The 20,786-nt window shown below is 32.0% G+C and overlaps 1 long non-coding RNA gene across 3 annotated transcripts; it reads left to right on the plus strand.

Moving 5' to 3' along the window:
• The first annotated feature begins 14,795 nt into the window (after positions 1-14,795).
• LOC101491324 (uncharacterized) lies at positions 14,796-18,606 on the plus strand. Of its 3 annotated transcripts, XR_001144797.3 has the most exons (4): positions 14,796-15,059; positions 16,956-17,559; positions 17,859-18,089; positions 18,171-18,606. It is a non-coding gene; the product is annotated as an uncharacterized lncRNA (long non-coding RNA). The 3 variants fall into 3 exon arrangements; XR_003470282.2 differs by lacking the exon at positions 16,956-17,559 and having other exon boundaries at positions 14,802-15,059; XR_012161293.1 differs by having other exon boundaries at positions 14,805-17,559.
• The last annotated feature ends 2,180 nt before the right edge of the window (positions 18,607-20,786 follow it).

The raw sequence follows: 20,786 nt of genomic DNA on the forward strand, positions 1-20,786 counted from the left end.
TATCAAATCCAATAAACATTCAATACTCTCCAAATTCTTTCTAGAGAATTATGAAAGAGATCTCTAAGTCAAATTAGTTGATACAATAATCTCACAAACTTCTGGTTGTGACTTGACAACAAACATACATGTGATTGTTTATTTTATAATCGGTGTATTTATCCACATGGTCATTCTTTTCGAGATACTTATTCCCTCAAATTGTCAACTTCCTTTGAGAACTAATAACACAAAAGTTATTGAATTAAAGAATCTTCTAGTTCTTCAATATATGTTGGCAACAAAAAATTTAACTATTTTTCTATTCCTAATAGATCCAAGATGACCCAACCGGTCTTACTAACTGTAACACCCCGTTTTTCTAAGCGAGGGTGTATTTTTTTTTTTTCAAAAGAATTAAAATAAAACAGAGAATTAAATAAGGTAAAATACATTTGGATAAATATTTAAGTCGTAACACAACGACGATTAAGTCAACAGAATTTACAAGCAGCGAAATAGTTTTTGAAATACGAATCCAAAGTATTTACACGTCAAAAGTTGGTACATGTAGCCCATCGAAAATAACATGTCAAGCTGACAATATTAGTATAGGTACAGTCTTCCATTTTAAAATAACTACAATACAAAAGAAAGACATCTGATCCCTCTATGTCAACCTAATCTGATCATTTTACAAGACAACTAAACACCCTGAGTGATCTCCACGCGCCCCGTGAGATCCTCCTAACATAGCTGCAGTCAAGCGTTCCCATCTCCATTCTCGTCCGTAGGGTACGAACCGGTAGGATTGTCCTGACTCTCATCTGAGGGCAAAGCCCAGATTTCCACAATAATTGTAAAGGGTCACCAACCGAAATTAACAGATAACACATAACATTTAAGTTTTAAATGCCCAAAATAACCTTTCAACTAAGCATGCACCTTAAAAGGATTTTCCATATGCTAAAAGTTCATATAATGCTTGCCAATTAACAATGAACTCAAAATGAAGTTCTCAAATCATCAAGTAATACATAACTGATCAAAGCATTGATAAATCAATTGAGCAATTGATTATCTAACTCAAAATAAGGACTTTTGTTGAGCCAATCGATTGCCAAATCGATTTGGTCAATTCTGCTGAATTTCTGCATGACCAAATCGATTTCTAAGTCGATTTTGTCAGTTTTGATGAGTCCCTGTGTTGCCAAATCGATTTCCAAATCGATTTTGGCAGTTTTGCTGAGTTCCTGCTTCAACACAATTAATACAACATCATGGGTTTCAAAATGGTATTGCAATCCAACATGTTATCACCAAATTCCAAAACATCACACTTAACATTTTTAACACAATTAATACAACATCATGGGTTTTGAAATGGTATTGCAAGCAAACATGTTATCACCGAATTCCAAAACATAACACTCATAACACAATTAATACACATGCCAAGTGAACCAACAATTCACAATTTAACAGGGTGTAGTCTCTCACGGACAAACACCTGTGCAGTCTCTCACGGACAAACACAATTCCCTCAGGAACGTAAGTCGTAAACGTACTACCTATCACGGGTCCGTACTGTTTACCGAGGTGCCACCTATCCCGGGTCTGCACAACTTACCAAACACAATTCCCTCAGGAACGTAAGTCGTAAACGTACTACCTATCACGGGTCCGTACTGTTTACCGAGGTGCCACCTATCCCGGGTCTGCACAACTTACCAAACACAATTCCCTCAGGAACGTAAGTCGTAAACGTACTACCTATCACGGGTCCGTACTGTTTACCGAGGTGCCACCTATCCCGGGTCTGCACAACTTACCAAACACAATTCCCTCAGGAACGTAAGTCGTAAACGTACTACCTATCACGGGTCCGTACTGTTTACCGAGGTGCCACCTATCCCGGGTCTGCACAACTTACCAAACGTAAATCGTAAACGTACTGCCTATCACGGGCCCGTACCGTTTACCAAGGTGCCACCTATCACGGGTCTGCACGATTTACCAAAACACACATAAGTAAACGAGACATTAAGAGATTCCCCATTCTTAATTCTCATTTAACTTAAACGATTTTCAAAACAAACATTAAGTAACAAAGACATTAAGAGGTTCCCCATTCTTAACGCCCAGTTAACTTAAACGATTTTTCAAAACAACATTAAGTAAATAATTCATTAAGAGATTCCCCATTCTCAATACTTAATTAACTTAAACGATTTTCCAAACAAATATTAAATAACCAAGACATTAAGAGATTCCCCATTCTTAACGCCCAGTTAACTTAAACGATTTTCAAAACAAAATATTCAGTAAACGAGACATTAAGAGATTCCCCATTCTTAATACTCATTTACTAAACGATTTTCAAAAACAAACATTAAGTAACCGAGACATTAAGAGATTCCCCATTCTTAACGCCCAGTTAACTTAACAATTTTCAAAACAAATATTAAGTAACCGAGACATTAAGAGATTCCCTATTCTTAACGCCCAGTTAACTTAAACGATTTTTCACAAACAAACGCACATTAAGTAAACAAGACATTAAGAGATTCCCCATTCTTAACGCCTAGTTAACTTAAACGATTTTCAAAAACAAATATTAAGTAACTGAGACATTAAGAGATTCCCCATTCTTAACGCCTAGTTAACTTAAACGATTTTCAAAAACAAATATTAAGTAACCGAGACATTAAGAGATTCCCCATTCTTAACGCCCAGTTAACTTAAACGATTTTCAAAAACAAATATTAAGTAAACGAGACATTAAGAGATTCCCCATTCTTAATACTCATTTACTAAACGATTTTCAAAAACAAACATTAAGTAACCGAGACATTAAGAGATTCCCCATTCTTAACGCCCAGTTAACTTAACAATTTTCAAAACAAATATTAAGTAACCAAGACATTAAGAGATTCCCCATTCTTAACGCCTAGTTAACTTAAACGGTTTTCAAAACAAAATATTCAGTAAACGAGACATTAAGAGATTCCCCATTCTTAACGCCCAGTTAACTTAACAATTTTCAAAACAAATATTAAGTAACCAAGACATTAAGAGATTCCCCATTCTTAACGCCCAGTTAACTTAAACGATTTTCAAAAAAACAAATATTAAGTAACCGAGACATTAAGAGATTCCCCATTCTTAACGCCCAGTTAACTTAAACGATTTTCAAAACAAAATATTCAGTAAACGAGACATTAAGAGATTCCCCATTCTTAATACTCATTTACTAAACGATTTTCAAAAACAAACATTAAGTAACCGAGACATTAAGAGATTCCCCATTCTTAATACTCATTTACTAAACGATTTTCAAAAACAAACATTAAGTAACCGAGACATTAAGAGATTCCCCATTCTTAACGCCCAATTAACTTAAACGATTTTCAAAAACAAATATTAAGTAACCGAGACATTAAGAGATTCCCCATTCTTAACGCCCAATTAACTTAAACGATTTTCAAAAACAAATATTAAGTAACCGAGACATTAAGAGATTCCCCATTCTTAACGCCCAGTTAACTTAACAATTTTCAAAACAAATATTAAGTAACCAAGACATTAAGAGATTCCCCATTCTTAACGCCCAGTTAACTTAAACGATTTTCAAAAACAAATATTAAGTAACCGAGACATTAAGAGATTCCCCATTCTTAACGCCCAATTAACTTAAACGATTTTCAAAAACAAATATTAAGTAACCGAGACATTAAGAGATTCCCCATTCTTAACGCCCAGTTAACTTAAACGATTTTCAAAAAAACAAATATTAAGTAACCGAGACATTAAGAGATTCCCCATTCTTAACGCCCAGTTAACTTAAACGATTTTCAAAAAAACAAATATTAAGTAACCGAGACATTAAGAGATTCCCCATTCTCTAACGTGCGTTTCTGGTACCGCGAGCAAATCCGGTAAAAATCTCCGCTCGCAACGTCGCCTCCAAATTGGTCCCCTAGCACCGTGGCGTGGTAGTGAGCAACTTTCCCTTCTAACTCTTCGCGAAATGAAGCTTGGATCTAGAAGAGACGGAGGGGTTTGTGTTTGAATCTCAAATACCGTTTTTCTTCGTTTTCGGATCAAAGAGGAAGAGTGGAGTTGCGAAACCTTTGTTCTAACACTCACCCAACCTTGGGTTACTAGTTTTGAAGAAAAGGAACGAAAAAGAAAGCAAAACCAAGAAGGAGAAGAAATGGGTTTTCGCGAGGCACGGGAGGAAGAAGATGGAAAATTGGAATTTTCTTTCCTTCCTTTTTCCTTTCTTTGTTTTTCCTTCCTTTCTATTTCCTTCTTTCCTTTATATAACCTTTTCTTTTCCTTTTCCTTCCTTCTAATTTCCTTTCTTTCTATTCTCTCCAAGCAAACATATATATATATATATATATTAAATATAACTTAACAAATATCTCAAAATATCTAGATATTTGTTAAATTACCATTTCACCCGTAACGCATTAAATTCTCCGTAAAGGATTTACCGCACTTAATTTAAATTTATTTATCGACGAGTAATTCTAAATGGTGTCAAAATAACTTTTTGATCCTATAAACTCCATAATATTATTAACTTTGGCTAAAAAGCCTCCGAGTCAAAATCCAAAATATATAAAATACATAAAGTGTACTTTAAAATTATGGGTCTTACATTACTCCCCCCTAAAATTAGTTTCGTCCTCGAAACTATGCGTCGATAAATAGCTCTGGGTGTTGTTCTCTCATCTTGCTCTCCAATTCCCAAGTCGCATCTCCAGTAATTGGGTTCCAAATCACCTTGACCAACGAAATATCTTTGGTCCTCAATCGCTTAATCTTCCTGTCCTCAATTCTCACAGGTGGTACTTCGAATGTCAAGTTATCCTTCGGTTGGATTGTGTCTGGTTCGATCACATGCGATGGATCTGCAAGATATTTCCTCAACTGTGATACATGAAACACGTCATGAATGTTGGACAGTATCGGAGGCAATGCAATCCGATAAGCAACAGGCCCAATTCGTGCAGAAATCTGATATGGTCCAATGAATTTCGGAGTCAACTTCTTCGATTTCAATGCCCTATTAACTCCCATAGTAGGTGTGACTCTCGGAAATACATGGTCACCCTGTTCGAATTCTAAAAGTCTGCGACGCTTGTCCGCGTAACTCTTCTGACGATCTTGTGAAGTCTTCATTTTCTCCTTGATTTTCCTTACCTTAGCTGTAGTCCGTTGCACCATCTCTGGTCCGACGATCATATTTTCACCGTCCTTATACCAACACAAGGGCGTTTGACACTTGCGCCCATATAAAGCCTCATATGGTGCCATTCCAATACTTGCGTGAGAACTTTTGTTGTAGGTGAACTCAATCGTAGTTTCGTTCCCAAGGCTTCGTGCAATGCTCCCCAAAAATGTGATGTGAACTTCAGATCACGTCTGATACAACACTCGATCATACTCCGTGTAATCTCTAAAGGTTGCAACACCCCAGCAGGTCGCTGATGTTCCACCTTGTACGGAACATCCATCTAGTACCAAACCTAAACACTATGTATGACACTGTCACATTGAGTACAATGTATCATTACCTAATGATAGGGCTTCCCATCCATATCAAGAATGATCTTGGGTTAATGTAGAGGTAAACAATCAAATTAATCGAGAAGCCCCTATTCTGAATGGTTATTTGACAATGTAAACATGCATAATTTACTGTCAAAATCTTAGCAGCAAAGCAGACACAAACAACTTCAAACGATTTACATAATCCATAGCAATGAAGGAATGGGTTGCCCCCGAATCAGAAAGTGTAGTTAGGGGGTTACCTGTAATCGCACAGTCATATTGAATCAGATCGCTAGATAAATTTCCAACTTCAGCGCCGACACAATACACCTGTCCTCTAGCAGTAGGAAGAGTAATCCTAGCTACATTCACCATTGGTTCCACCTTCGGAGCCTTGCAATTCCTTGCAAAGTGCCCTGGTTTATGGCAATTGTAGCAAGTAGTACTGTTAAAGGTACAAGCATAAGCATAATGTCCCTCTTCTCCACATCGGAAACATCGTATACCTTGTCCCACTTGCCTCCCAAAGTCTTGGTTCCCTGAGTTATTCTGTCCCCCGTTGTTATCATGTGGTCGATTATAAGATTTAGCAACTTGTTTTCCCTTGTTCTGATACTTCACCCGACTGGGTCCTCTTGAGTTAAAATTCCCTCCTCGGCTAGCTCTCTTATTCTTCATATCCTCAACTTCTCTACATTTTTCCACAAGAACTTGGAAACATTGAATTCCCAAGGGTAAGACAAAGTCTTGAATCTCATACTTTAGTCCGTCTTGGAAACGATGACACAAGAATGGCTCGTCAATCTCTTCACGGAAAAATCTGAAATGCCTTGATAGTGATTCAAACTTAGCAGCATATTCGCCCACGGTCATGTTCCCCTGATGTAGTTTCAGGAAATCATCACACAGTCTAGTCCTGGTACTCATCGGGAAGTATTTGTCGAAAAACTTCCATTTGAAAGATTCTCAGTTCACCTCCTCGTGAGCTGATCTCATCAACAACCTTGTACTCCTCCACCAGTACTCAGCATCTCCTAATAGCATATAAGTGGCATAGTTGACCCTCACTCCCGCCTGACAGTTAATCATTTCGAAGATTTTCTCCACTTCTTGGAACCATTGATCAGCTTTCTCTGAATTCTCAGTCCCCTCAAACTTGGGAGGATTGTAACGACGAAAGTCTTTTAATCCTCTTGACTCTGCAGCACAGATCTCTCTTCCCCTCTTTTCGAGATCACGTTGAGTCTTGGCAGCAGTCTGTGCAGCAACAGAGGCCCTCGAAACGTCATTCCTCCTTGGCAGCATGGTTTTCCTATAAAACCATCATCAAGTAGAGTCTTAACACTACTTCAATAATTCTAAGAATAACTTTCGACCACATCAACACATAATAATTATTATGAACTTGACAACTCAAACCACCTAAACCGACACATGATCAGACAACAACTCCTAACCTACAATCTAGAACTAGAGGTTCCACAGCCCCCACAGAAAACCAAACCAAAGCTCTGATACCACAATGTAACACCCCGTTATTCTAAGCGAGGGTGTATTTTTTTTTTTTTTAAAGAATTAAAATAAAACAGAGAATTAAATAAGGTAACGGTTTTCAAAACAAAATATTAAGTAACCGAGACATTAAGAGATTCCCCATTCTTAACGCCCAGTTTACTTAAACGGTTTTCAAAACAAAATATTAAGTAACCGAGACATTAAGAGATTCCCCATTCTTAACGCCCAGTTTACTTAAACGGTTTTCAAAACAAAATATTAAGTAACCGAGACATTAAGAGATTCCCCATTCTTAACGCCCAGTTTACTTAAACGGTTTTCAAAACAAAATATTAAGTAACCGAGACATTAAGAGATTCCCCATTCTTAACGCCCAGTTAACTTAAACGATTTTTCTTTAAAACAAAATATTAAGTAACCGAGACATTAAGAGATTCCCCATTCTTAACGCCCAGTTAACTTAAACGATTTTTCTTTAAAACAAAATATTAAGTAACCGAGACATTAAGAGATTCCCCCTCCTTAACGTCCAGTTAACTTAAACGGTTTTCAAAACAAAATATTAAGTAACCGAGACATTAAGAGATTCCCCATTCTTAACGCCCAGTTTACTTAAACGGTTTTCAAAACAAAATATTAAGTAACCGAGACATTAAGAGATTCCCCATTCTTAACGCCCAGTTTACTTAAACGGTTTTCAAAACAAAATATTAAGTAACCGAGACATTAAGAGATTCCCCATTCTTAACGCCCAGTTTACTTAAACGGTTTTCAAAACAAAATATTAAGTAACCGAGACATTAAGAGATTCCCCATTCTTAACGCCCAGTTAACTTAAACGATTTTTCTTTAAAACAAAATATTAAGTAACCGAGACATTAAGAGATTCCCCATTCTTAACGCCCAGTTAACTTAAACGATTTTTCTTTAAAACAAAATATTAAGTAACCGAGACATTAAGAGATTCCCCATTCTTAACGCCCAGTTTACTTAAACGGTTTTCAAAACAAAATATTAAGTAACCGAGACATTAAGAGATTCCCCATTCTTAACGCCCAGTTTACTTAAACGGTTTTCAAAACAAAATATTAAGTAACCGAGACATTAAGAGATTCCCCATTCTTAACGCCCAGTTTACTTAAACGGTTTTCAAAACAAAATATTAAGTAACCGAGACATTAAGAGATTCCCCATTCTTAACGCCCAGTTTACTTAAACGGTTTTCAAAACAAAATATTAAGTAACCGAGACATTAAGAGATTCCCCATTCTTAACGCCCAGTTAACTTAAACGATTTTTCTTTAAAACAAAATATTAAGTAACCGAGACATTAAGAGATTCCCCATTCTTAACGCCCAGTTAACTTAAACGATTTTTCTTTAAAACAAAATATTAAGTAACCGAGACATTAAGAGATTCCCCATTCTTAACGCCCAGTTTACTTAAACGGTTTTCAAAACAAAATATTAAGTAACCGAGACATTAAGAGATTCCCCATTCTTAACGCCCAGTTTACTTAAACGGTTTTCAAAACAAAATATTAAGTAACCGAGACATTAAGAGATTCCCCATTCTTAACGCCCAGTTTACTTAAACGGTTTTCAAAACAAAATATTAAGTAACCGAGACATTAAGAGATTCCCCCTCCTTAACGTCCAGTTAACTTAAACGGTTTTCAAAACAAAATATTAAGTAACCGAGACATTAAGAGATTCCCCATTCTTAACGCCCAGTTAACTTAAACGATTTTTCTTTAAAACAAAATATTAAGTAACCGAGACATTAAGAGATTCCCCATTCTTAACGCCCAGTTAACTTAAACGATTTTTCTTTAAAACAAAATATTAAGTAACCGAGACATTAAGAGATTCCCCATTCTTAACGCCCAGTTTACTTAAACGGTTTTCAAAACAAAATATTAAGTAACCGAGACATTAAGAGATTCCCCCTCCTTAACGTCCAGTTAACTTAAACGGTTTTCAAAACAAAATATTAAGTAACCGAGACATTAAGAGATTCCCCATTCTTAACGCCCAGTTAACTTAAACGATTTTTCTTTAAAACAAAATATTAAGTAACCGAGACATTAAGAGATTCCCCATTCTTAACGCCCAGTTAACTTAAACGATTTTTCTTTAAAACAAAATATTAAGTAACCGAGACATTAAGAGATTCCCCATTCTTAACGCCCAGTTAACTTAAACGATTTTTCTTTAAAACAAAATATTAAGTAACCGAGACATTAAGAGATTCCCCATTCTTAACGCCCAGTTTACTTAAACGGTTTTCAAAACAAAATATTAAGTAACCGAGACATTAAGAGATTCCCCATTCTTAACGCCCAGTTAACTTAAACGATTTTTCTTTAAAACAAAATATTAAGTAACCGAGGCATTAAGAGGTTCCCCCTCCTTAACGTCCAGTTAACTTAAACGGTTTTCAAAACAAAATATTAAGTAACCGAGACATTAAGAGATTCCCCATTCTTAACGCCCAGTTAACTTAAACGATTTTCAAAACAAAATATTAAGTAACCGAGACATTAAGAGATTCCCCATTCTTAACGCCCAGTTAACTTAAACGATTTTTCTTTAAAACAAAATATTAAGTAACCGAGGCATTAAGAGGTTCCCCCTCCTTAACGTCCAGTTAACTTAAACGGTTTTCAAAACAAAATGTTAAGTAACCGAGACATTAAGAGATTCCCCATTCTTAACGCCCAGTTAACTTAAACGATTTTCAAAAACAAATATTAAGTAACCGAGACATTAAGAGATTCCCCATTCTTAACGCCCAGTTAACTTAAACGATTTTCAAAAACAAATATTAAGTAACCGAGACATTAAGAGATTCCCCATTCTTAACGCCCAGTTAACTTAAACGATTTTCAAAACAAAATATTAAGTAACCGAGACATTAAGAGATTCCCCATTCTTAACGCCCAGTTAACTTAAACGATTTTCAAAAACAAATATTAAGTAACCGAGACATTAAGAGATTCCCCATTCTTAACGCCCAGTTAACTTAAACGATTTTTCACAAACAAACGCACATTAAGTAAACAAGACATTAAGAGATTCCCCATTCTTAATACTCATTTAACTTAATGGTTTTCAAATTCCACACAAAACAAACTCAAACATACTTTCAACCCATATCAAAACACATCAATTCATTTATTCACAAGATCCAACCATACACATATCAAATTTCATCAATATCAATTAAGAGCATGTCAAAAACAACGAACACAAATCGACACAATCCACTACTCAAAACACACAAGTTTCATTTACTCAAAATCTTACATACGTGAGGTAAATTCATTTTTCCCAAAATAATACTCCAATCCTAACAAAATTCGTTTCCACACAACCACATATAAGGCCCTAGATGCAAACTAAAAGTTTGGAAGGAGCCCTTACCTTCGCGTTAACTCTAACGTGCGTTTCTGGTACCGCGAGCAAATCCGGTAAAAATCTCCGCTCGCAACGTCGCCTCCAAATTGGTCCCCTAGCACCGTGGCGTGGTAGTGAGCAACTTTCCCTTCTAACTCTTCGCGAAATGAAGCTTGGATCTAGAAGAAACGGAGGGGTTTGTGTTTGAATCTCAAATACCGTTTTTCTTCGTTTTCGGATCAAAGAGGAAGAGTGGAGTTGCGAAACCTTTGTTCTAACACTCACCCAACCTTGGGTTACTAGTTTTGAAGAAAAGGAACGAAAAAGAAAGCAAAACCAAGAAGGAGAAGAAATGGGTTTTCGCGAGGCACGGGAGGAAGAAGATGGAAAATTGGAATTTTCTTTCCTTCCTTTTTCCTTTCTTTGTTTTTCCTTCCTTTCTATTTCCTTCTTTCCTTTATATAACCTTTTCTTTTCCTTTTCCTTCCTTCTAATTTCCTTTCTTTCTATTCTCCATATATATATATATATATATATTAAATATAACTTAACAAATATCTCAAAATATCTAGATATTTGTTAAATTACCATTTCACCCGTAACGCATTAAATTCTCCGTAAAGGATTTACCACACTTAATTTAAATTAATTTATCGACGATAAACGGTGTCAAAATAACTTTTTGATCCTATAAACTCCATAATATTATTAACTTTGGCTAAAAAAGCCTCCGAGCCAAAATCCAAAACATATAAAATACATAAAGTGTACTTTAAAATTATGGGTCTTACACTAACAACATAATTTAATATGATTTGTCAACTTTAGGTTTAAAATGATATGTGTTTCAATTATTCTAATCATTATTCTAATCATTTTGAATCAATAACAAACAATCACCATCATTCACAATTTTTAATCAATAATTTCTTTATTGTTCATTGAGAATTTGTGATCAATCTGTTAAAATATTCTTAAAAGTTTTTCTTAATTTTTCTACTTCAGGAGGATATTTAAGTTACATAAAAATATATGCATGTTCTCTTATTTTATTTCTTTTAAATTAATACTAAGATAAAAATGATCTTATATATTTCAATCATGGTCTAAATGTGTAGATCTTTAGGTACTCAACCACAAATCTTCGTAAACAATGGCCATATAAATTCACACATTTACAATCTTTTGGGCAATAATATAGGGATGTTTAAATATTAGTTCTTCATAAACTATACTGAAATAATCTTTATCAATAATTATCAAGAAAAATTCATTCTTTGAGCAATCATTTTGGATGTTTTAATATTAACTTTTTAGTTCTTCAGGTACTATACCACATGATTTTCATAAATAATGATATTAAAAAAATCACACTTTTGCAATCTTTCAACCATATGCTTTAGCATTAAACTCTTATGAAATTTAACAAGAATAAACAAACAAAAATATGACAATTATACAAGAAAAAATTTCTCAACAAAATTTATATACAAAAATAAAATATTGAAATGAAATAAAAAAAAATTAAGAAATATTATTGGAATAGAATCCAAGTTTATTATATCATCACTCATATAGTAGAAAATCGTGTTGATAATATGTTATGAAATTAATTATAAAATAAGAATAAGATTTAGAAAATAAGAGAAAAGGAGAATAATATGATATACTTTACATTGTTACATGAGTCTTATTTATAACACAAATCCAATAACTTATAAGGATTTGAATAGTCTAACCATAAAGTGTCATTAAGGTACCATTAATATTAAGGTGTTATACAAACAATAAGGAGCTCCACTCACTAGAGGGAGTTAAAGAATGTAGAAAGCTAAAGAAAATGGACATCCACTGATATAAAAATTCTTATTAAAAATCAAAACATGGACTGCGATATAAAGATTTTTATCGCTTACAAATAGCAATCATTTAAAATTTATCTTTACTCGTCACTCTTATAGAATTTTTTTTTCTATTTACTTTTCATTTACAAAATTTAATAGAATATTCTTCTTACAAAAAAATCTAATGTAATATTAATTATTATTTTATAAATAATATCTTTAATTATTTATTGTTTAAAATAATTAGGTATCAATCATGTAAACATGTTTAGAATTTATAAATTATTAATTTTCATTATCATATTCACAATTTAGTGAAATAGTTAATTTTAGTCAATAAAAAAAATGAAATAGTTAAATTAATAACATAACCGATTAAATTTATAGACTTGTTATCATGTTTTTTTTTATAAAATAATTGGTTGTCATAATAGAGACTATAATAAAGAGAAATAAGTCTTTTATTATTTGAAATATAAATTGTTCTTAAGCATAAGATTATTGTAAATAGGACATCAATGATTTGCATAGATTAATATATATATATATATATATATATATATAATAATCTTTATTTAAGCATTAACAAATCTCATTTATCAAATTAAATATATAGATGATACATATGTTAAATTTCAAATGGTCAATATTACCTTAAACTGGCAATAGAAAGTTCTCCAAAGCAAATAATATTTTCTTTGACATGAGAATATCATAGTTATTAATAAGTTAGTTATTATTTTTTAGTTTTTGTATCTTAGAGTACTAGTTGAAAAGAAATTGATACGATTAAATACCCTCTCTAATTTTGTACAATTGAATCGGTTTGAATATGAACATCTCTACTTAGAAGTTGAATTAGATTAAATTTGAACATCTCCACTCAGTAGCAATAAACAACTCATCATGTTGTTTTGTTTGGTAATATATATAACCGAGTGTCGAATAATTTATTAGTAGAATTTGCAATATCCATTCTTAATGTCTTAGTATGAGGTTCTGATATAAAACATTCTATAAATTGTAACTAATGAATATCAGCACATTAATATTATTTAGGGCATTCAATTAAATATTTTTTTCATACAAATTTTTTGAAGCCAACTATTGGTAGAATTAGTTTGTGTTTTGTTATGCAATGACAAAATTTAATTTTGATTTTATTTAAAAGTGAATTTATTATAAAATAAAATATATTTACATAAAAATGTATTGAACAATAAATTTTAATTTAAAAAATATGTTTGGAGTAAAAATCTACCGACATTAATTTTAACTTATAATTAATTTCAAAATAAAATTAATTCCAATCCATGTCACTCAAAGCTATAGAAATTAATTTTAATTTTCAGTAATTAAATGATTAGACTTGAGTGATTAATGAATTTCAGTTGCATAATCAAATTATAAACACTAACTAAAATGATTTTTCATCACATTTTTCTTATCAACCGAATGAACTCCAAATTATTTGAATTCATTTCCTAAAAAATATGAGGAATAAGAAGAAAAAAATAGAAATCAATTTGAGTATTATATGGTATACAAAATACCTTCATGTCTTTGTCATGAAAGCAAATATATGCATGATCAATAAAAGTTTGTTCAATTGATCATATGCAAAGTGGTAAGTTGAACTCTTATTGGACATGCAAAGACCTTTTTAAAAGATAATATGTAAATATATATTTATTTAAACTTTAAAAATAACCTGAACCAATTATCTCTATAATCAGTTTGAATATGAACATCTTTAAAATCAGTTTAAATTTGATATGTATTTGGTTGCAATAAACAACTATCACATTGTTTTGTTTGGTAATATATATGTATAGCCAAGTGTCAAATAATTTATTAGTAGAATTTACAATATCCATTCTCAATGGCCTTTTATGAGGTTCTGATATGAAACATTCTATAAATTGTAACCAATGAATATCAGCACATTACTATTATTTATGGCATTCAATTATATATTTTTTGGAATAATTTTTTTTGCAGCCAACCAGTGGTAGAATTTGTTTATGCTTTGCTATGAGATGATAAAATTTAATTTTGATTGTATTTAAAAGTGAACTAATTGTAAAATGAAATATCTTTACGTAAAAATGAATTGAAAAATAATTTTGACTTTATAAAACATGTTTGGAGTAAAAAACTACCATATTAATTTTAATTTAGAATTAATTTCAAAAATAAAATTAATTCCAATCCATGTACTTAAAACTATAGAAATCAATTCTAATTTTAAGTAATTAAATGATTGAACTTAAGTAAGTAATGAACTCTAAATGTATAATCAAAATATAAACACTAATTAAAATGATTTTTTATCACATTTTTTTTTATCAACGGATTGAACTCCAAATTATCTGAATCCATTTCATTGATAGATAATATGTAAAAATGTATGTTCTTTAAACCTTAAAATTAGACTGACCCTGTACCCTCCAAATTAGCCTACCCCACACCGTCCATATTAACCTTAAAATTAGAACCCGATGACAGTCCAAATTAGATCCCCAACTACTAACAACACCAACCCTCTCTTCTTAAACCCTCTTACACTCTCTTATCTAGGGTTCAAAACTGCATTCTCTCACTACCGCCGTTGATGTGCAATCTGCCTTGCCTGGATGCTTGACGCAGCTTCTGTGCTGTGGAACCTTTGCGGATCTAATGCCACGGAGATGCTCGATCATCACTTTCAATTCTTCACCATCTATCAACTGTGATTTCTCTGATTAAATTACAATAGGTAACTATTTATTTATTTGCATTGATTTAGTGTTTTAAGTAATTGTTTTTACATTATTTCTTAAACTACAGTTCACTTGCTATGTTGTCCTATTTTTCTTCCCATCCCCTCGGTTGCCATAGTATTTTTGGGTCCAATGTTTGCTTAGCAGAATATCTCTAGTGATTTATGCTTTATTGTCAACACATAATTATTAAGGTTTCATTTGTCTTATTTTTGGTATTTTGGAATTTTTTGTTCTAATTTGTAGTTTTGAAATTGGTTTCACGATTGATTGAAACATGTTCTGTTAGGGCTGATATTTATTCTAATCTGTATCTTATTATGAGTTGAGATAGAAATAGGTATTGTTGTGATATTGATACTCTCTTGTCATGTTATATTTATTTGGTTCTTTCCCTTTTATGTTCGGTGATGCCAATTTGTTGTCATGCATTGTGCTTAAATTATGTAATTCTCAGAGTTCATCCATTGTGTTTGCTATGACTGTTTGGTCCTTGCAATGATATCAATTTTAAGGTAGTGCATTGTGGTGTTGATACTACTAATGTGTATTCGATTGGGTTACATAGACTTGCAAAATAAACACTAATGAAATAGTCTGAGATTCACTAATCGCGTTGTTGTCAAGCAGTTTTTGTGTAATATGTCAACCCCCAGAATTTAAGAGACCCTTCTCAATTAAAATTGAGGCCACCCCAAAGAATTAAGAGATCCTTCTCAATTAAAATCAAAGCCACATAACTATTTTGTATATCAGAAGGATGTAAAAACCCATAATTTTGAGAGAGAAATGTATATTTTAGTTTACCGTCTAAATTTTTATGTTAGTGAGAGGTATGCATATGTGCATAATAAGCGTAAGAAAAACGTTAACAAAAAAAATATCATATAGAGGAATCCACTTCCCAACTCCCAAAATACCTAAAAGAGAAATGTTATTTAAACACATCTTTAAACACATATACCGTATACGTATACAAATATAAAGACGTATACATACTTAGGGATATTTTAGTCATTTTAGTGATTTTCATTCTATTCCTCAGAAACCCTTTCTTTCTCTTTCTCTCTTCTCTCTCTTCTCCATCTTCTCTGTTTCTCCATCTTGTTCTCCACCATTACATCTTTTTCTCTTCTCCATATTGTTTTCTTCGTTTTTGTATCTTCGTCGTTGTCGATTGCATCCGATTTTTCTGCCGTTCGCTCGTTTGATGCATTCGATTTTGCCGTTTTCTTCGTTTGCTCCATATTCGATCTGTGCACTCGATTTTGCTTGTTGTATTTTCATTGTAAGTTTACTTTTCCATATCATTAGGATTTTTCGTTATTGATTTAGGGTTTCTATTTTTGCTTCTCCGTTTAGGATTTTTGATTTTTAGGGTTTCTATTTATGGCTTCTTTGTTTCTATTTTTAGTTATTGATTTATGGTTTCTATTTTAGCTTCTTGGTTTAGGATATTTTGATTTTTAGGGTTTCTATTTTTGACTTATTCGTTTCTATTTTTGTCTTTTTCATTTCAAATACATTATTATTATTATTATTATACCTTCAAGGTAAATTGCTAGTTTTTGAATTTTGGAAGCAACCAAGTTATGAAGTTCTTGACTTGGTCAAACAGCACTTTGTATGCCGAAATAGTAACCAAACAGAATGTTAATATAAATGTTGACTTGATATTGAAGTATATTTTTGTCTATTATTTCAATTTAGAAAAATTTAGTATCATAAATGAGGTATTTTATTAAAATGTTAATATTTTGGTATTTATTTTTATGCGATGCTTTCAAACATGGCACCGACAAATGAAAAAAATGTAAGGAATTTATAAATTAGTTGTATTTGTATTGTTGCAGTTTATTTATCAATATTAACCATATTTTCATATTTTTCAGATATGTGTATATCATGACAATGGTAGTAAAGATTTGCTTTGATTGATTTGATTATCACTTGCAAAGGAAGAGGCCAATGCAAGGGATAATTAAAGATCAAATCTCACTATACATTTTTATCGGAGTTGGCTACTAGGTGGGATGGACGTAGTGGGAGATTTAGGATTAGAGGTAGGATAGTTAATTTTACTCCTAGTGACGTATGTTTAGCTATAGGACTACCAATAGTAGGTGAGTCATTTTAAAGAATATGAAAATGAGGAATGTGATACATTGTTGTTGTTTAGAGGAAAAGAAGTAACTTGTGAAATGATTGATGTGTTGCTTCACATGTATCGTAATCACAGAGTCAATTTTGTTCTATTTTCCCCAATCACAATAAATAGTTGTTAGATTAAAGAATATGAAAACGAGGAATGTGATACATTGCTGCATAGCTACAATTAGGGAAAACGAGGAATGTGATACATTGCTGCATAGCTACAATTAGGGTGTTCTGGTGTATAATGTTTTAATTGAAAGTTTAAGTAGAATTGAAATTGTGTTGAAAGAGGGGAAGGCAGATTCGCAAACACACATAACAGGTTGTGCAACTGTCCTACAGGTATATATTTAATATCGTTTTATGTCACCATCGTTTATCTTGTGTTGTCTTTAAATTAAAATACATCTATTAAGTCATTAATATTTGTTTTAGATCTGGGCGTTCAACCACTTATCATTGGGTAAAGCATTTGTTCCCAAGTTTAGTTTCCCGAGATTTTTGAACTGGCCAATCTTACAATGTCAGAAGAAAACAATATTAAAAGCATTTCAAAATAACATGATAAGCATTTATATTATTTAATTGTTTAAATTATTTAATAATAATGAGTGTGTTTCAATTGTTTTTCGCTTTGCAAGATAATTGAAGAGTTAACTGCCACAAATGAATAACTTGAATTTGACATGGTAAATGAAGCATTGCATGAACAAGAAAATCAAACTGTACGTTATGTTGATTATCAACGATTGGTGGCGGAGAACAGACAGTCCCAAGAGAAGATTTCAATTCTTGAGGGTGAGGTAAAATTGTTGAAAGAAGAATTGTGTAAACTTCAATCAATGCATGAATCCGATCATGAATTTTTGATGGTATGAATATTGAATTTTTTTGTTTATCAAATATTTATGATATGCAATTAGACTTGTTAATAACATACTATTTGTCAACAGATGAGGTGAGAATTAGTACCCCTTTTGAGAATGTTAAGGATGAAGTCGCATGTGAGCCTAACGTTGAGAATGAAGTCGCATGTGAGCCTAACGTGAACAGTTCAGCAAAAGCAACGTCAAACATAATTACGAGAATGAAAGATAAACCAAGGAAGCGAGTTAAAAGTGTAGTCAATCAAAGTCCGTTTGTGAATCCGGATGAAAAAAAGAAGAAGAAGAAATAAGTGTTATGGGCATATTTTGAGTTTGTGGAGGGTTCTCTATAGCGATGTAGTTGGTGGGGTTTGAACTGCACTTTTTGCTTGTATTTTTCCTTCTTTATGCTTGTATGAACAAATATGAATGAACTTTATCTCTTTCTTTATGATTAAGTAAGGACTTAGATTTGGTTGATTAAGTTCTATAAGAATTGCTGAAGTTATGTAGTTCAGATGAATTATGTCTGAAAATTTAAATTTGAAGTTAAGTTTAATTATTTTTAAATGATTTTAAATTTATTGGCAAATCATTTCCACCTTCAAACATTCAAATTGATTTTAAATTCATTAACCAAGTTGTTCACAATATTAACCATGTTAGTTAAAGTCATTACCCAGATTTATATTTTGTATGATAAGAATAACTATTATGTTTAAATCCATTAACTAAGTTGTGCAAGGAATTAATCATATTGTTTTAAGTCATTAACTAGATTTATATCTTGTTTGATTAGAATGCCCAAGTTTTCAGTTCGCATTCATTAACCAAGTTGTTCACAACATTAACCATGTTTCTTTAAGCCATTAACCCGATTTATATTTTGTCTAATAAGCATGACCAAACATTATGTTAAAATCCATTAACCAAGTTGTGCAAGGAATTAACCATATTATATTAAGTCATTAACCAGATTTATATCTTGTTTGATTAGAATGCTCAAGTTTTCAGTTCGATTTTCTTAACCAAGTTGTTCACAACATTAACTTTGGTTAATAGATTTATATCTTGTTTGATTAGAATGCCCAGGTTTTCAGTTCGCATTCATTAACCAAGTTGTTCACAACATTAACCATGTTTCTTTAAGCCATTAACCCGATTTATATTTTGTCTAATAAGCATGACCAAACATTATGTTAAAATCCATTAACCAAGTTGTGCAAGGAATTAACCATATTATATTAAGTCATTAACCAGATTTATATCTTGTTTGATTAGAATGCTCAAGTTTTCAGTTCGATTTTCTTAACCAAGTTGTTCACAACATTAACCATGTTTCTTTAAGCCATTAACCCGATTTATATTTTGTCTAATAAGCATGACCAAACATTATGTTAAAATCCATTAACCAAGTTTTGTGCAAGGAATTGAATATATTGTTTTAAGTCATTAACCATATTTATATCTTGTTTGATTAGAATGCCTAAGTTTTCAGTTTGCATTCATTAACCAAGTTGTTCACAACATTAACCATGTTTCTTTAAGCCATTAACTCGATTTATATTTTGTCTGATAAAAATGACCAAACATTATGTTAAAATCCATTAACCAAGTTGTGCAAGAAATTAACCATATTATATTAAGTCATTAACCAGATTTATATCTTGTTTGATTATAATGCTCAAGTTTTCAGTTCGATTTTCTTAACCAAGTTGTTCACAACATTAACCATGTTTCTTTAAGCCATTAACCTGATTTATATTTTGTCTAATAAGCATGACCAAACATTATGTTAAAATCCATTAACTAAGTTTTGTGCAACGAATTAACCATATTGTTTTAAGTCATTAACCAGATTTATATCTTGTTTGATTAGAATGCCCAAGTTTTCAGTTCGCATTCATAAACCAAGTTGTTCACAACATTAACCATGTTTCTTTAAGCCATTAATCCGATTTATATTTTGTCTGATAAGAATGACCAAACATTATGTTAAAATCAATTAACCAAGTTGTGCAAGGAATTAACCAAATTGTTTTAAGTCATTAACCAGATTTATATCTTGTTTGATTAGAATGCTCAAGTTTTCAGTTCGATTTTATTAACCAAGTTGTTCACAACATTAACCTAGTTTCTTTAAGCCATTAACCCGATTTATATTTTGTCTAATAAGCATGACCAAACATTATGTTAAAATCCATTAACCAAGTTTTGTGCAAGGAATTAACCATATTGTTTTAAGTCATTAACCAGATTTATATCTTGTTTGATTAGAATGCCCAGGTTTTCAGTTCGCATTCATTAACCAAGTTGTTCACAACATTAACCAGGTTTCTTTAAGCCATTAACCTGATTTATATTTTGTCTGGTAAGAATGACCAAACATTATGTTAAAATCAATTAACCAAGTTGTGCAAGGAATTAACCATAATGTATTAAGTCATTAACCAGATTTATATCTTGTTTGATTAGAATGCCCAAGTTTTCAGTTCGATTTCATTAACCAAGTTGTTCACAACATTAACCATGTGTCTTTAAGCCATTAACCCGATTTATATTTTGTCTGATAAGAATGACCAAACATTATGTTAAAATCCATTAACCAAGTTTTGTGCAAGGAATTAACCATATTGCTTTAAGTCATTAACCAGATATATATCTTGTTTGATGAGAATGTCCAAGTTTTCAATTCGCATTCAT

Source organism: Cicer arietinum, chromosome 7 (assembly GCF_000331145.2).
Source record: "Cicer arietinum cultivar CDC Frontier isolate Library 1 chromosome 7, Cicar.CDCFrontier_v2.0, whole genome shotgun sequence".
Taxonomy (NCBI): Eukaryota; Viridiplantae; Streptophyta; class Magnoliopsida; order Fabales; family Fabaceae; genus Cicer; species Cicer arietinum.